The 17,588-nt window shown below is 40.3% G+C and overlaps 1 protein-coding gene across 7 annotated transcripts in view; it reads right to left on the reverse strand.

Moving 5' to 3' along the window:
* myocd (myocardin) overlaps positions 1–17,061 on the reverse strand; it is a 96,192-nt gene extending 79,131 nt beyond the window's left edge. For 6 of the 7 annotated variants that reach the window (XM_030077200.1, XM_030077198.1, XM_030077199.1 and 3 more), the window contains exons 1-2: positions 9,833–9,986; positions 1,236–1,303 (exon numbers count right to left, since the gene is read on the reverse strand). The gene's annotated coding sequence lies outside the window, so the exon portion shown is untranslated. Of the gene's footprint in view, positions 1–1,235; positions 1,304–9,832; positions 9,987–16,972 lie in introns of those variants that run through there. The other variant, XM_030077194.1, reaches the window with a different exon arrangement.
* Positions 17,062–17,588: the final 527 nt, after the last annotated feature.

Consider the following 17,588-nt stretch of genomic DNA (forward strand, 5'->3'; position numbering starts at 1 on the left):
GTAAAAATGTGCTTGTGCTTCCCTGTGACAGGCCGTAATAAATGTCACAACGGTGAACTCCTTCTCACACAGACAAAAGGCACGCCATCGAGCAGGTAACCCCTGCTGTAAGCCCTGCAGGAGGACTACCGAGATGGAAACTAAGTAAAACAACCGCTGCTGATTGATATGCGCCGTGGTATTTTGGGAGGGAACTTTATAGGGTGGAAAAAATAATATGGCGCACAGTCACTTTTAAGTGCATCCAGTCCCTGTAGACCAGCTGTAAAATAATGAATCTGAGGCACAATATGAGTGACAGAGCTATTCATATTTCTCTCCCTGACTTTCACATGGGACAAAACATAACAAACTGTACTTTTGGGACTCTTGGCGCATCAAAGCTGTGATACAGGAAGGCAAACTCATCTCCAAGCTATATGGATGTTTCCATTTTAAAGAAGAGGTTTGTGTTTAGGTTGAAGTCTAAATTAAGGCTGGCACAAAAAAGTGAGTATCGAATGCCCCAGATGGAACAAGCTGTCAATAACTATATAGTGCTCCTTCTAAATATCTATGTATCTATGGATCTATCTATTTATCTATCTGTCTGTCTATCTGTTTTTGATTAATATATCTATAGATACACAGATATAAAGATAAAACACAACTTGCAAGTTTTCAAGTGAACTTACTTACTCAGTGGTAAGTATAAATGGTGTTAATCACTGGCGCAATTGAGCCTTTATGCTTCCATCTGAATCAATATGGATCAGAGTGGTCAAAAATGTCAAAAATTTCAGTTCTGAAGTTGATTGAAATCATAAATTATGAAAGAATTTCAACAGGCACTGGATTTTGTTGACTGAAAAATAAAATCAATCAGTAAAACTGATTTAAGAACAAAACCAACCGCCTTAACCCCTTCAGACCCTGCGTCCATTGGAATGGACATGAAAAAATACTATTAAAAACATGAGTTAGCAAAAATGTGTTTTTTCCACTTTGTTTTTATGTTGAAGACGAGTCAGAATCAGCTAAAAAAAAATTTTTTTTGCCCAGCAGAAAAAATGCGGGTCTCAAGGGGTCAAAACAAAGTGACTCATTTAAGTATAGTGCTACGACGCCAAAAGTTTGGTACTAATTGTCCAGGTAATTACTACGACCTGTATGGAAAATGGACTACTTAACTACAATAATCTTTCACTAAGGTGAAAACACAGATTAAGGTGGGGTTATGAGTATAGAGATCTTACCTCCTCACAGGTTGTCACTTGACATCTCTTCTCTTTTCACACTCAGGCCACAGCCAGGTTTCCACCACCTGTTCCAAAGAGAGAGACACTGATGATGCACAATAAAGGCGGATACAGCTCTGCACCTGTTTTATATTGTGCCATTTTTTATGCTGCAGCCACCGTCATCAACGGCATCATTCTCAAAACCATCTTCAGTGTCATCCGCCTCAGCCATCGGTGCGGCTTTACAGCAAAACAGCCAGCGTGTGTTTTGGTTGGGCCTTTGATTGACAGCGCATCAAAGTGATGAGGCACAACCCCTGAAAGCTCCCGCTATCCCTGTGGATCACGATGGTTGGAAGCATTTTCTGTCTCTCTGGCGGGGCAACAAGCTGCCAAGTAAACATGCATGTAATCAGGCAGCCAATAAACACACCAGAATAGCACGACAAGAATGTTCACACAGTTAATGTCGATCCCGCGGTGTGCCAACAACACTGCCAATCCCCGAGGGATTCGGGAAAAGGGCACCGGGGGGAAATGGCCATGTTCCAGTTAATTGAAGGTGACTTGATTTCAGCACATTAGAGCCAAAAGCTTCATATTGTTACGCAACCCTGACGATCCAAAGATTGCAAGTCCAAAGTGCTATCAGAGAATTAAAGAGAGAAAACAAAGGAGAATCCTGCTGGTTACAGCCGAGCTTGTTTGGAAAGCGGCAAACTTAATTTCTTTGGGGCTTTGTAAGCCATCTGATTTTACTATCTTGTGCAAGCAAATATAAAAAAACACACAGGCTGAGGACACACACACACACACACACACACACACACTGTCAGCATGCATCCTCTTTTATGTGCTTTGGGAGAATGAAGTGACGAGGTCAGCGGAGATAATTCCTCGGACAAGCCAAGAGACATAGAGGAATTCAGATCTCAGGCTTGTTACGGAAAGTCTCATTAGATGTATTCTGATTTCATTTCAAATCATAACAACACCACCAAAAAAAAAAAAAAAAAAAAAAAAAAAAAAAAATCCTATTCCGATGATGCAATAAAGTGACAGACAATGAAGCAATAAAATCTCAATATTTTATATGTACGGTTTGCTGTCACAATCTGTATTTCATTACACTGCTGAATCACAGAAAGAAATGATGCGAGCTTGCGTGGCTTGATACGATCCAGTGCGCATAATTCTTTCCCATGTGATAAGAGGTCTATAAAACCTCTTAGTGGGAAATGATGGTGAAGTGGAGCCATGCTATTTTTCTCAACTACTCTAATGACAGCATCTATTTGGATAGGAGAAACAGCCAACAACAACGGGGATAACCTCTCATTTTCATCATTTCTTTACACTCTAAAAGTGTACTTAACAAGTACGCAAGAAAGCATCGTGTCCGACCTTCAGGCGGTCAGGTAATTACTCCTCAACTTTACTAACGTCAGCGCTCCCAAGACAAAATATCTGTGTGACTTTGAAACAGGCCAAACCGTCTTTAAAAGGACTGAACGGTTGTTTTTAAGCATTAGATCCTTTTCCCCCTGAATGATGAATTCAGTGTAAAATCTGCCTCAGGATACAAACTACAAGGCAGTGAAAGAATTCATAAGGTTGTCCATATCCACTCATCCAGACCAGTGACCATTCTTGACAGCTGTACTTTGGTCTTTTTCAGCCTTGTTATTTTGATCTGTCTAAGTGCACTGGTCAGGGCAGAGTTTTTGTTACCCCTTGAGGATTCAGGCCAGAGGAACGCAGGACCTCTTTCCTCTTAGATGGTCACTGCAGATACATCATGTACCCGGCATGCCACAGCACTCTCACTCTGCTTCCCGGCACCTGGGAGACTTGTGATGGACCTTTAATTACTGTTGCACATGTTTCTCTATAGTACCAAACACGTTATGGTCCTTTGATTATTCATTTCTCCTTTCCCTCTGGTGATCGTCTACAGTTGTTATGGTGCATGTGATATCTCTGAACTCTACTCCGAGGCAGGGTTGCACCAGCTGTTCTTAAAGGGATAGTTCACCCGTTTTGAAAAAAAATAAATAAATAAAAACGTTATTTCATTCCCCCCTTGCTGTTACATAGGACAGTATCGGTGCTTTCTTCCTCTCATTGTTGAGTGCTGGAACTAGCACCACGTGTTTAAGACAAGACTTAGTAGGACGTAACTCTCTTCATTAAGTAATGTGTAATCCTATGATATTACATCTACCTTGGTTAATCCAGTCAGCATCCTTCAAATTGGAAAAACAAGAAGCACTGAAAAGGCTCACATCTCTGTAGCAGAGACCAGAGGAAAGCAGGACAGTCGACTCACACCCTACCCCTGTCTAGAAAAAATAAGGACGCATTAGTGCCCAAACTTTTTTCTTCTACCAATAAAACTACATGAGGCTTATTGTTTAGGCAACATATTTGAAATACAGTGTGACTGTCATTATATGCAATCACATATATGATGATGACATGGGCCTATGACGTTTGAATGCCTGTTTTGGTGCAGGGCTGTCCTCTGTGTTGTGCATGAAAGGGATGAATTTTCTTGTCATAACAACAATGCACGATACATACACAATGTTTCGGCTTAGGTCATTTATATACAGTCTCAGAGTTATGCAGAGTTAGTACCTAACATAAGCTTCATACATCTGGTGAACTACAGGCAGCTGCTAACGTATTGAGGATATCGTCTCTCATTCATTTTGTTACAGATCAAAATGACCTGCTCTGAATCACAATGAATGCTCTCAATCTATATCGTTTTTGTCTGTAATCTATTCCTTAACCAGTTATCTTCAAATACTATTGAAACAATTAATACTGAATAGGATAATATTAATGCCCTGCTCATCTCAGTCCAGTACATCCCTAACAGTATTTTCACTCCTCTGTTAAAAGTAGCTGATATTTAGATGAAGTTGTTTAGACCCAAATAATAGAATAAATAAAGATTATTATTTTTTTTAAATTGTCACGAATTTGTACATTGATTGCTACTCTGCTTTTTAAATTCAATAATCCTCATTATGCACTAGAATGGGCATAAATGTCAACACTGTCCATCAAGGGTTGCTTAAATTACATTTTAACTTGTTTTTCTTGGTGCAGCACAGTATTATTTAGTTGTGACTTGTTAGCCACTTCTGATACAACTCGGTAAAGTTGTCACTCGGGCACAGCTGCTGCAACAGGCTGCAGGTGTTTGAGATGGATCATTTGCACTGATGATAGGTCCACTGAAACATGATCTGCACCTGTCCACTTGAGCACATGTTGCTTTGTGGGTCAGATGGAGACTAAAAATGGACAGTAAGCCACATTTTCCGTAGACATGCACCTATTTTACCGGCTTAAAAATGACAAGTGTGTCCCATTGTTTGGTCACATGCATTTCCCAACACATTTATTTTTGTTTTGCTCATTTCTTCACTCGGCATGAAATCAAAACTTAACAGTGGAATACGAACTGTGTGTGCACCAACCCAAGACAGCTGGACTCGACATCGGTTTGGTACACAGCGGCACAGTGTGTACGTTGAGTATGTTGTGTGCAGTTTACTGACATCGCACTGACTGATCTCTGGATACAGAAGTTTAGATTTTTCACAGTTACCTTGCATTTGAAGCAGCCCATGCGTGACATGGCCTTGTGCAGCTTTAAAACTTTTCAATCTGATAAGTTTTATCTTCCATTTCAGAGTGCAATTTCATCTAGTTTCCACTGAATTTTTGGGTCCATATAATATCTGCAGATTCCGATCGTGCTATTTGGACCGTTAAAATGTGCAATGAAGCTTCCCAGGCCCCTGTGTGTAACCAATGCACAGCCAGCACTATCACCCACATCCAACGCTGCTAACAACACGTCCCTCCAAGTAATTTATTATTTCTAACAGAAAGGGAAAAAAAGTTCAAATTAAAGTAAACAAGGCGGAATCTGGTGTGGGTCTATAAATTATTTTCTCAGCGAGTGAGGGAAAACGATCATGGTAGCTAACCCTAGCAGTGAAAAGAGATACAGTATGCCTCTGCACAAAAACAACATGAGATCCTTCACTGTCACCCCGTCCAGCGACACCTTGAAGAAAACGTACAACTTCCTCGCCACGGTTCGCAGACGGTGTCACAAAAGTGGCGCTAAATTACCGGCCTCAGTGGCAGCGGAGTCGCCCGGCCGCGACGACGGCCACAAAAGAACCAGGTAGCATTCAACAGGAAACATCACCTCGGCCAATTACCCATGAGCTCATATGTTGCCAAAACAGCCATTAATCCGAGTGGTGAGCATACAGAGGGCTAGTCCGGCTCCCAAGGCCTTCGCCAAGGGTGAGATGACTCACGGGTGAAAGAAAGAGGAGGAGGCATTTGATACGGGGAACAATTAAATTGATCTTTGTTCCAAAGCATATATCATGTTTTGCCAGAACACAAAATCAATCCCCTGTCGTGGCAGACTGTGCATGAGGATGAGTGTTACAACTGCTCTCGGTCAATTCTGAGAGCTTATTTGAGACTATGAAATCATTTTTTTTTTTGTATGGCCTATTCGTCTCAAAGGAAAAATCACTACTGAAATAGCATGGGAATATGTAAGGGATTTCACATACATTTTAGTTAGAGGTCTAACTCATAAAACGTGTCACTGCAATAGTAAATATATACCATTTCCATCAGGGAATAGAGTTAGGTACACATCAACATTATGAGTATATTATATCATCTTTCTCCTAACAAGATGACAAGCCAAACCTTTTCGAATCCTCAAGTATCTTCTCCTTTTTTTGGGGTGGGGGGCACATATTTCTAGGAGCTTATTGCTGTGGTGTTTTTGCTCTGCACATCCCAGATATCACGCCATCGCACAGCTCATGCCGGCTACACAGTTTTTCTTTTTATGCTGCATTGCAACTTCCTGTTGGATGACAATTTTTTCCGGGTAAGACATATTAATTGCTTTCCTGAAATGGCTGTAAGTATTGAGTTATCAGAATAGGGAATTGCAAAAAGGATGGTGTGGATGTTCATGTCTTCGTGGCTCAACACAGACGGGCTCTAGCAGTGCATCACATGCGTACGTATGCGCGCATGAGGACTAAACAACAGCCTCCTCATACCTCTCCTTAACTTTTTCAACTTTTCAAGACCTGGAATTGATCAAATTCATTTTCTACAGCCTCTCTGGGACGCCCCTCCCCTCCGCGTCCCTGGACTCATGTCATATTAAGATCCAAATAATACAAAGCAGTTACAAGGAGAGAGCATGACATCTCACATGGCCTGCTCCTTGCAAGCATCTGTAATGGTACGTGTAAGATGATGAATGCGAAAGTCGGACGTGTAAAAAATGAGCAGTGTACACAATTGCAACGGGGGAGGCTCGGCAGACGCCCAGGAGACCAATACCACAAAAGTCAGCCACGTTTAAATGCATACAGCGCTGGAATAAAGGTGGAAACCTCAGCTGCATTACTAATCTCTGCACGGCCACGTCTGGCACCATCACGGACGTCCACTGGAGAGTAAAGGCTAAATATATCACCACCACACTAAATAAAGCAATACCTGAAAAATGTTGTTGTGGCGGGTCATGTAAACTGTCTCGTCTCTATTCCACAACACTGTGAGCTCAGTCCGCTCTGTTAACCTGAACAGCGTGTTGGTGTTGGCTTTGCTAGCTAGAGAACGAGGTAGCAGGCTAATTAGCAAAACATCCAATGTTAATGATAATGTGGCTACTAGCCATTATTAATATTAGCTGCTGCCTCTATACGGTTATCATCAGTTTATAAAACAGAAAATATATGACCGAAAAGGTTACAAACTCAGACTTTAATGCAAATTAGATGTGTTTACAAGAGGAATGCAATGTAACAAAAAACTGATCCGCTGTGTGAGGGCTGAAATGACACCTCCAAGGTTATTACAGTTACCTAAAACTAACCTAAAAACTAAAACTAGGTGTGGAAACAAAATACTTTACATAGACTTTAGAAAAAAAATGAAAAATGAAAGTGAACTGAAATGATAGTGCACTTACAAGACTAACTAAAATCAAACAAAAATGTACAGAAAATGTCTTTCTAATACTAAATATTAATAAACTATAAAAACTTAATTAAAACCACACTTTTTCACATTTCCAAACAAAACTAAACTAAACTGAAACGAGCACACTGAAACAAAACTAAATTGAAAACAACTCTGAAAACAGTAACTGTGATCACATCCTGGTCAAAAAGTGCCCAGGTATGAATCATGTCTGCTCCATTCCCTCAGCACACAAACTGTATTTAGAAACACAATTAAAGCCATTTACTGTGGAGATGGCGAGCTCCAAGAAACAAATCATACGACCAGACAGCGCTCAACACGACGCGCTCAGACATGACAACTGGCTAAACCACAGGTATCTATTAGCTGGAAACTGCTGGTAAACAGAGCCATGAGGAGAGACGATCCTCTGTCCCCTTAACATGTCCAAATCATACCTCTCCATACACACACTTCAATAGCTTGTTTACACCAGCGTGGGGTGTTCACCACACAAACAGCACCGCCGCACTGTTACTTTGCCAAAAGAGCAGATAAATGTTTGTTTATTCAGAGAAAGTCACTGGTGGGGAATGCAAGCTGTTTAGGGCGGGATGCTGCTGATACGCTGTGTGTGTGTGTGTGTGTGCATGCATACAGTATGTGGCTGCCTGTATATGCATGTGTATACATTGTTACTTAGGCCTAACAGTATTTACACCACACATGTGTAAGCACTTGAGGGCCACTGTATGGAAACTCCCTGCAAAAAAAAAAAAAAAATATTTAGAAAACACGCATAGTAAAAATGAAATCGTGAAATGTTTATGCAAATGTAATTAGTAAACTAATGGTCTCTCCCATCAACAAATATTGATTGAGAACATCTGCTGGATGTGTGAGATCATTACAGTGTGGAGGAGAGGGCTGCGTTACAACACCGAGTTCAATCAGTCACAACAAGCAACAGGCTGCCAAGTCAGAAACAAAACAACAAAGTCCCCGAAAATGCGAGATCACCGGTGTTGTAGCTGGTCAGTGCTGCAGATGTGCCAGGCTGATGTTTTATCCTTACAGGAGATGAAAGTCTAAAGTTCGGTCGGCTCGCTATCACATTAACAGCCACACTATAAACATTGTGTAGTGTTGCTGGTATGACATGCTTCTATGGAGGCTATTTACAGTGTATCTGATAGTTAGAGACGCAGGCCGTTTAACCGCGGCCAGATGGCTGAGCACATTCCGATGACGGTGAATTTTATACAGTCGCAATCACAACTACAAGTGCATTAGAGAGGAAAGCCAATATCATCACATTGATCTACACTTATGTTAAGAAAAAAGCTAAGACAAAGCCATTTAATCATTATGCCAAATATGCTTTTAGTCACTGTTAAACCAGCCCCACTGTCTGTTTAATTCAAAGTCATTGCAAGGGATAACAGACACGTTTTAAAGAAGGAAATATTGTTAGATTAAAAAGATAAATCCATTCGAAGAGATTATAACCTAAGAAGGCAGTGTAAACATTTCACAACTTAATAGCATCTTGGTGCTTGCATTATTTTTTTTTCTTTTTTTTTTATCTTAGAAAATGAGCGTGCAAGGCCACTTTTGCAGTCTTTGCATTGTCAGAAAGGCAAAGCAGGGCGAAGAAAAAGCCCGTTGCCAGCACAGCCTGGTGGCATCAGATCTTGTTGAGTTACATCCTAAATATATTCTATAGAAGTGATGTTGAAATGTTGATGAATTCATCATCAAAATCATATTAATATCCCTAGTTTGTCAGCTATTTATACTACATGTCATCTTGAATTAATGGGAACTGTTTTTATGGGCTGTGATGATTACTATTTAATAATGACAATCAAATCTGATTTCCACAGACTTCAATCCCACTCCAAAGACCTTTGTCAACCTGATAGATTATAGAGCAATTACAGCTCACTGTATTGATCTGTTCACATAAACTCTGCAGGCTCGCCCAATCCATTTTCAAAACTGAACTGGATTCTGTCATCTGCTGTCCATGTTCAAAGTACAGCATTCCACGTCTGAGCCTTTGAAGTCTGACCAAACCCAGGAGCAAATGCTTTGCACAGGTACCGTATGAATGTGAAGGTCAGGGAACGCTGAACATGCAACGAAAGGTTAAAAGACTCGAAAGCATCTCAGTTTGAACGTGGATTACGTCTCATGAACTCAATCCTTTTAAGCCATGTCACAAACCCACCAAAGTATTAAACAGATTCAGCTGCAAGAATTCATAATGACAACTTAAACCATTTTGTGCACCTCAGCAGAATAAACTCATTAAAGTTTGCAAAGGTGTTGCTGAACTTGCCAGATTTGTCTATACCTTCGCCTCGGGAGCTTTTGATGCTTCATTCCAAAATTTTTTATTTGCTACATCAAAATCTAACCCTCTCAATTGAAAGTCAATGCCCTTATTAGGCACCAGACTGCTAACTTTGATCCTCTAAATAATTTTGATACAAAAAGTGCGATGATCAAAAACAAAAGCCATTAGCTGAGAGGAAGCTTCCATAATTGCTTAAGATCTACAGTACCTGTAAGGTTGCAGAGGCTCAGCTCTGGTCAGAGGCAGGTCTACTTGGATTATCTCTTTGACACCATTGCTTCTTCCTCTCACTTTCCAGCGGCTGAATCCCTAAATGTCAGCCCAGGCTGGATTGTAGTCTCCTCGTTTCCTTGTCTTAGCGTCTGCAGGGCTGCTCATGGGGAAGTTTTCCACCAGTGTTTTTACCTGACCAGACAGGTGGCATTCTCTCTTCTATGTGCCCTGTGTTTTACTGTGCAGCACAATCCATCATGCTACTCAACTAACTCTTGTTCTGTAACAGCAGCGATAAAGATTGATTACGTTTGCCGGACCAATTCAAATATTCATTGTCTATTGTGGATCTAAAGGCCTCATCTCTTCCAGTGGCCTTGTGGTCATTACACAGTACAATCATGGTACTGTGCGACTCTGTCCTTCCAACATGCCAAAAACATTCCCTACTTTACATGTGACAATACAATTCATTTCACTTTGAATTTTACAATGTGAATTGAAGGTAGAGGTGAGCTCTGGTTAATAGTTCACGCATTCAGCCTGAAATTTCCATAAGAGATATGAACAAACTTGACAGCAGCTCGCACAATGCCATGTAAAGCAAGGAAAACAGAGCTGCGGGATCAAAACAGATGTTTTACATCTGGGCCGACTTCTACATAATCTAAACAAATTACTTATTATTGCAATTACTCGGGTCTTACAACCTAATTAGACATCATAAGAAAGCCATAGGCTGCATTTCAGCATCTCAAATTATCTCAAACATGTTTGCCAGTTCAGTTTACTGCAGTCCTAATTGGACACATGTGGTAAAATATGTATACACACTAATGCATATGAAAACTAACTAACATGCAGTCAGTCTGTGTGGCATTCAGCTGGACGAGCACAGTTGCAGATGACATGCAAGAGTGGAGTTCACGTTAAGCCGTCTCACCAACCTTTTAATAGATGGAGGTTCCCCACTGTTGTATTTATGAAAAATGCTGAGATATAAATTGACAGAACACAAAATTGCATTCTGCATGACTGACCATTTTTAAAATATCACTCACAAGTTTCAAGTTTTTTACCCACTTTATATTTTAAAATGACCTCATTACTCTAGTGGAGCGCAGTAACGTTTTTCTTGTAAATAAGATTTTGTAATAGAAAATAGCACAGAATTTGCACATACCACAGTACATACAGCAGACCAGGATAATGTGCTAGGACTGCATTTTAGCAATAGCCACACCATGTGATTGAACATGAAACGTTTATGTGTCAGAATTCTTGAAAACATGATCCTCAGACAACACTATGCTTTAAGTAACTGACTATAACCAAAATGTACTTATATATTGTGTTTTGAATGTTATTATTCATCTTGTTGCTAATCATCCTATGGCCAGCCACTCACTGCCAGTCTGACCGGCAAGACATTTATGACTTTAAGGATATAAACAAACACAAATAAAGTAGACTACGCCAATATAAAAAGCAGCAAGTCCCCAATTCCCTATTTTTGGAGGAATTTCAACATCACTTTTCTTGTTATTTTCATACTTTAAGTGTTTGCAGGTAGCGTTTCCAATTTGTAACCTTGCAGTATGAATAAATATCCTGGTTCTTTCACAAATAATTGCAATTACACACACACACACACACACACACACACACACACACACATAAACACATACACAAAGGTGTATAGGGACTTCTTGTTTTTTATAGTCATAGTCCAATTTGTGTACATTAGAAGTAACTAACTATTACCAAAATACATATATCATGTTTTAGCATGTCCCTAATCATCTTACAACAGCAGTCAGGTTATGCTTAGCTATACTTTAATATACAGCCTATGGCCAGCCACTCACTGCCAGTCTAATGCACAGGCCAGAGAGGAAAAAAAGGGAGGAAACATCAACACATGTGAGTGTTAAGTGAATCTGAGTGTGTCTTGAAGGAAACCAAAGAGAGGGTTTTATCAGAGGCAGATAAGAGGACACAGTGTAGGGCTTTTTGGCTCCGAGCGGCTCAGACACTACATCAGTAGGCCAAAATACCATTCAAATATCAATATTTAACTAAAAATCCGGCCAAATTAACAGGTTGACAAGTTCACTCAGAAGCTGTTTTTTTCCAAAACCTCGGTGGAATGTCTTTGGAGGATTCTTCACACAGAAAAGAGCGGCAAAATGACAAGTTTTAGCGATAGCTTCAAGGACCACTCAAAGTTTGTGACAGGAGCGCTGGCACCCACATATTCTCTGTGTACTCGGTAAACAGTGCTGCGATGTGTCCATGCCAACACTTTAGCAAACGCTATGTCGAGAAATAGTGGGCAGTTAGCAATATCTTAAAAGGGAGAAAATGGGCTGGATGTTTAAGTAATGTTAATGATGTGCGTCTAAACCTGCCAGCCTTGTTTAGGGCTTTGGTAAAACAGACATAACAATGTGACAAAAATAGTTCACTTTCAATGGAGGAAGATCTTTGTCTCCAGTAAGACTGAGCATTTTTCTACTTTGTACAGGAGGTGAGCAACGTTAGCCACAGAGCTAAAGTTCTGTAATGTTGAAAAGGAAATTTGTACAGTCTGATCTCCAGGACACTAACACCACCTTTGGATTACTTCAAGGTTCATCTTCATAACGCCACTCATGTACATTAACTTAAAGCAACATTCAACTTTGGTTGGGTATTGGGTTGTACCATTACCTTAGCTCAAAGCCAGAGGTAATTTATGACTTTGAGGACATAAAAGAACATGAACAAAGTAGATTATTCCAAAGCAACAAGTCCCCAAGTACCAAGTTTTGAAGAAATCAAACATCTCGTTTCTTGTTATTCTCGTATTTCAATTGGAAAGTAGATCCGGCAGTCCACGTAGTAACCTTGTGTCAGGAATAAACAGCCTGACAGTACTTTCAGAAATAACTGTAATCACACACACAAAAAAAAATTGGTACCAGGATTTGTTGTTTCCTATACTGGCATAATCAAATGTCTTTGTGTGCTAAAAGTGTTATTTAAGGAGCTGTTTTGCGATGGAAATGAACAGAGATAGAAATCCAGTGTTGTGGATTAGCAGGCCAGAGGAGCATGGAGCAGCTAATGAGGAGATTTCACCTCCATGTGGACTCGTATCACATCCAGGTTACTATACGACCCAACACTCGATGAAAATTCAATTTTGCTTTAATATCCTGTGTGCTGAATTGTTAACATGCACACCAGATGTAACTATGTACTAGCCTCACAGAGATGATTTTTTGATACCGATCCTCTTGTCACAGATTGGGTGAGGTGACAAATACGCCACACTCCCAAAAAGTGAATGCGGTCCTTTAATTCCAGGTCATCCAATAGATCCAATAGAGCCCTATGAAATACTAGCACAGCACTCAAGCTAAGCCCTAACAACTGAGAATATACTCAGTCTGTTTAAATGATTTGTCTCCTGCCATTTGAATGATCTGTCTCCTAGTAAAATCCTACACTGTGACTGCTGCTTGCTTTTATCTACTGTAGGCCACAACATGAGAGCAAAGTAGAAACTTAAACAGCCAATGACCTGCTCCCAAATATATCTCCAATATAAAAACTTCTCTGGGCCGTAATGGATTACCTCAGAGAGATATTCTGCCTAAATCAAGTGTCTCCCAGGCCTCCTCTGGATTTGAGCAGAGAAACATGAAACACAACAATATTGTTACTTCAACTCGGAGGAATTCGCGGGCACTAAATCAAAAAGACAAACCCCCCGGAGAACGGTTCAGCCACTGGAGTCCTATTGGAATCACGGACAAGCAAATACGCAAACATGCTCTCAAACAAACACACACACATGCGCTAGGCACCGCCACTGTCCATACGCTCCCTTCTGTGCAATGCAGAGCTGCGGTTCAAAGCGGTGATCTGGCAGAGACGAAAAGTACTTGCCAAGGGCCTGTTCCTCCATCTTTGCACCATGGCTAATGCTTATAAATAGAACGTCATGGTCTGTGGTGCTTTATCTGTAAAGCAACACACTGTCATGGCCTTTTGTTTCCTCAATGTACGGTACTTTAGTTATCAGTCTGGCAAATGCTCTGGCCGGTTTCCTTTTCCTCATGAGCGGCAACTCCCAGCATGTCAACTAGGCTGACCCGCAAAACGGCTGAATCAAGTGAGGAGGCCAGTTCTTTTATTCTGGAAAGTCACACGGGTAGTGTTTGTTTTTCAGCCGGGATACTGTAGGCTTGTGGAACCAGGACATTTCCTCGCACAGATCTTTTAAAACTCCTAAACATAAACTGTGTCATTACTCTAAATTGGGTTTTGCCCAGTGCCCATAATAGTAAGTAAACAATTTCCAAATCTATGAAAATATATGAAAATGCTACGGCCTTAGCTCACACTGCCATGGTGCAATCATGTTATTAATGGAAGAAACCAGATTGTTTGGATATCATATCCCCATGATAATTAAATCCAAATGTTTTGAAACGAAAGCTTATCCAGTACATGACTGTTGGCTGTATCACAGATGAATTGATTCAGTGTACGTAAATAAACACAAGGATAAGAGGGTTTGTACACGACTGTAGGCAAACGCTAACCTTGTTTTTCTGTAAATCCATAGAGGCGAGTTATCGTGTTGTTCTGACATCAGGATACACTCATGGATCATGAGTTAACCGAAAAAATTAAGAAAATCGAGAACATGTTCCCTCTCTGCAGACACATACAATCACCAAATCGGCTCATGCGATGTCGTTTGCCACGAGTTGTTTGGGTTGTCAGTCAGTCAGATGCAAACAGTTGTGTGCACATACAGATCAAACACTCTCTATAGAGCTGTACAGACAGGCAGGGCTCTGAGTCTCAACAACAGCCTCGTTTCACTCACCAACATATGCTGTATGGGCAGCTGCTTTTGATAATAAGTAATTGGATTCACTTGTTTTAATTTAGCTCACTACTGTAGGCTTGATCCATAACTCACTTCAGATATGTGATTATCCAGAGATTTGATGTCCAGCTTCCTTTACAGTAATTGCCTAAAGGGAGAAGTGAAAGTCCTCGCAACCACTTCTGCCTGCTTTCATATCCAGCAACTGTAAACCATGCAAAGCACACAGCCTGCCACCACGCTTGTTTTGCATTCTGCAGATCTTACAGTGACTTTCTACTAGCCAGTAATGTAGCTATCGAGAGAGATAGCTGACTATCTACACCTGACCTGGACAGAGCTGGATATATGTAGGGCACAGCAAAGACACGGCTGCCAGCAGAAAATGTATCCAGATCACCAGGAGCACTAAATAAGTTGATCTCATGTAACTGATGACATTACATGAAAAAAAAAAAAATACAACCATGAATAAACACTGAGATGAATGGGTGCCTCTTCACAATAAGACCACCCTTATAAAGGCTTTATGAATGGTTAATAATTAGGTGATGAAACACTTTACAAATCAATTATAAACAAGTTATAACACAGTTTCCATACACTGATGCAGGCTCACTATTTGGCAAGAATGAGTAACATAAGCTAAGCAACTAGCAAGATCTGAAATTTAAAAGAACAGATGCTGCAGTAAAAACAATTTTGCCAAATCGTGAGCCTGCAAAAAAAATTCTGAAATCTGTTATAACTTGTTAACTAACTAATAACTGTTTATTAATGATTAGTGTTTACAACCTATTGAACAACATACTAATAAACCACTCCAAACACTTTAGGAGGGAGTCTTACTGTAAAGTGGTAGCTGAATGTTTGATACCATCTGTCACATAACAAACAAATTCGGTAAGTCTGTTTCTTGTTAGTTGTTATTTGTCCATATAAACCTAAAATGATTTAGTCATATCACACAAGTGCCTTGCCACTGCACTTTCTCTAGACCCAGCCCTGTCACTGTTCTGAGATGTCCAAACTGTTGCAAACTGATTGATTGATTGAATGGTTTTCCGTAGATTTGAAAGAAACATCTTTGGATGCCTAAATGGTTTGTAGGCACAGAGGCAACAGTGGCACTGAAAACACTGACTTTTTCACTGTTTCTTGATGGAGGTTTCATTTCATTCGTGTGTGTGTGTGTGTGTGTGTGTGTGTGTGTGTTGTAGCCTAAAGAAGCTACTGAAAACATTTAGCTTACCAATCTATTACATCTATAAACATGAAACTTTACCGTCTGTGAAATATATAGGTAAATAAACAACAAACTATATTGAGGAGCAGGGAAGGATACAAAGACAGGCAAACCTGGATGCTTAGGGGGAAGGAAAACAGAATAGTACAAAAAAAGACAAAGAAAGAAAGAAAGAAAGAAATACTATCCCGCACACGATATACCTTGTACTAAACTTAATGTAAACAATGTATTTAAAGCTATTTTACCTAGTTGTGCGTGTTCAGTAGCCCATGTGGCCTGCTGTGTGTTTGAGCTTGCTATAAATAGTCACTGTGTCTCCTCTGTGACCCCAAGTGACCAATTGTTTTATTGGAAAACACATAATGCCACTGGAATGAGAGGCAATAAATGCTGCTTTCAAGGACTGCTGGATGTATTTCAATTACAAGTTGAGCTTAAGTGAACGAACCAACAAAGCAGTAAACAGGACCGGGAAAGTGGGCTATGGCTTTCTGTGACCCCAACTGCAAAGCTGTTTATGTGGCCATAACTGTAAAAGTGACAGTAAAAGTATTATTTGCTATAGCATTAACTTAAACAGTGAATACTGTTGTCTGTTTCTGTTTGCACTTTGTTCTGATCTAAGTTGCCCCACAGTTCTATTTCTACAAAATTAAATACAACATCTATTACATACCTAATGTTGATTTTCTGTTCTTCATTAAGCCACTGTAGCAGCAGATACCTCTGTGCCATTTGATTTCTATATAACCACCAAAAATTAAAAATAAAATGGGCTCGTTTTTACATGTGACAAAAAGCACTTGAATGCGTGGCAAGTCAATTTATGAGGCAAAGCTGTGGAAGCAGGAGCTTGGGAGGAGCACTTGAACGCAGCAGTAATAACATCAAAACCACAGAAGTAGGTACTAATGACACGGTGCGTTAGCCTACAACAAGCAGCACTTTTACACAACTTACATAACTTTCTATTTCAGCCGACTGCTGGGAAAGTATACCTGTGTGAGAGTGTTGTGAGAGGACGGGGGGCATCTCTCTGAGGGGTTACTGCCGTCCTGCCGGGAGAAACACTGTCACATCGCACCTTTCCGGCTCCATACTGTGAGGGATGAGAGCTGTCTTGGCTGTGCTGCGACGCTGAGGCGACGGTTGCGCTCTTTCACGGAAAACCCCGAGTACAGCCGAGTCTTGACGAGCACGGCAACATCCACTGACGAAAACGACCGTGCACGAATACTACACTGCAGGGCGGATAGAGCCGCTTGTCTGCAAAAAAAAAAAAAAAAAAAAAAAAAAAAATAGCCACCTCGATGAGTTATGAATTTAATATGTTCAAATCTTACGTCGTAAAGCCAGTGAGGAAAAAAGCAAACGAGGAGGGATCATTTGAGGCAGATTTTTGCTTGTTTTAAGACATAAAATAGAAACAATACTAAATAAATAATAGGTGTGTAAATGTGGTGGAAAGTAAACACCTTTTTCTGGCCTTTTTTTTTTTTTTTAATTTATATGCCATTTAATATAGATCTTTATCATATTAATTTATGAGACTTTGGAGCATAAAGTACAAGAGATGAACTATAACATGGCCTATAGTTCCTAATGGAAACAAAA

This window comes from Myripristis murdjan, chromosome 19, assembly GCF_902150065.1.
Source record: "Myripristis murdjan chromosome 19, fMyrMur1.1, whole genome shotgun sequence".
NCBI classification, from domain to species: Eukaryota; Metazoa; Chordata; class Actinopteri; order Holocentriformes; family Holocentridae; genus Myripristis; species Myripristis murdjan.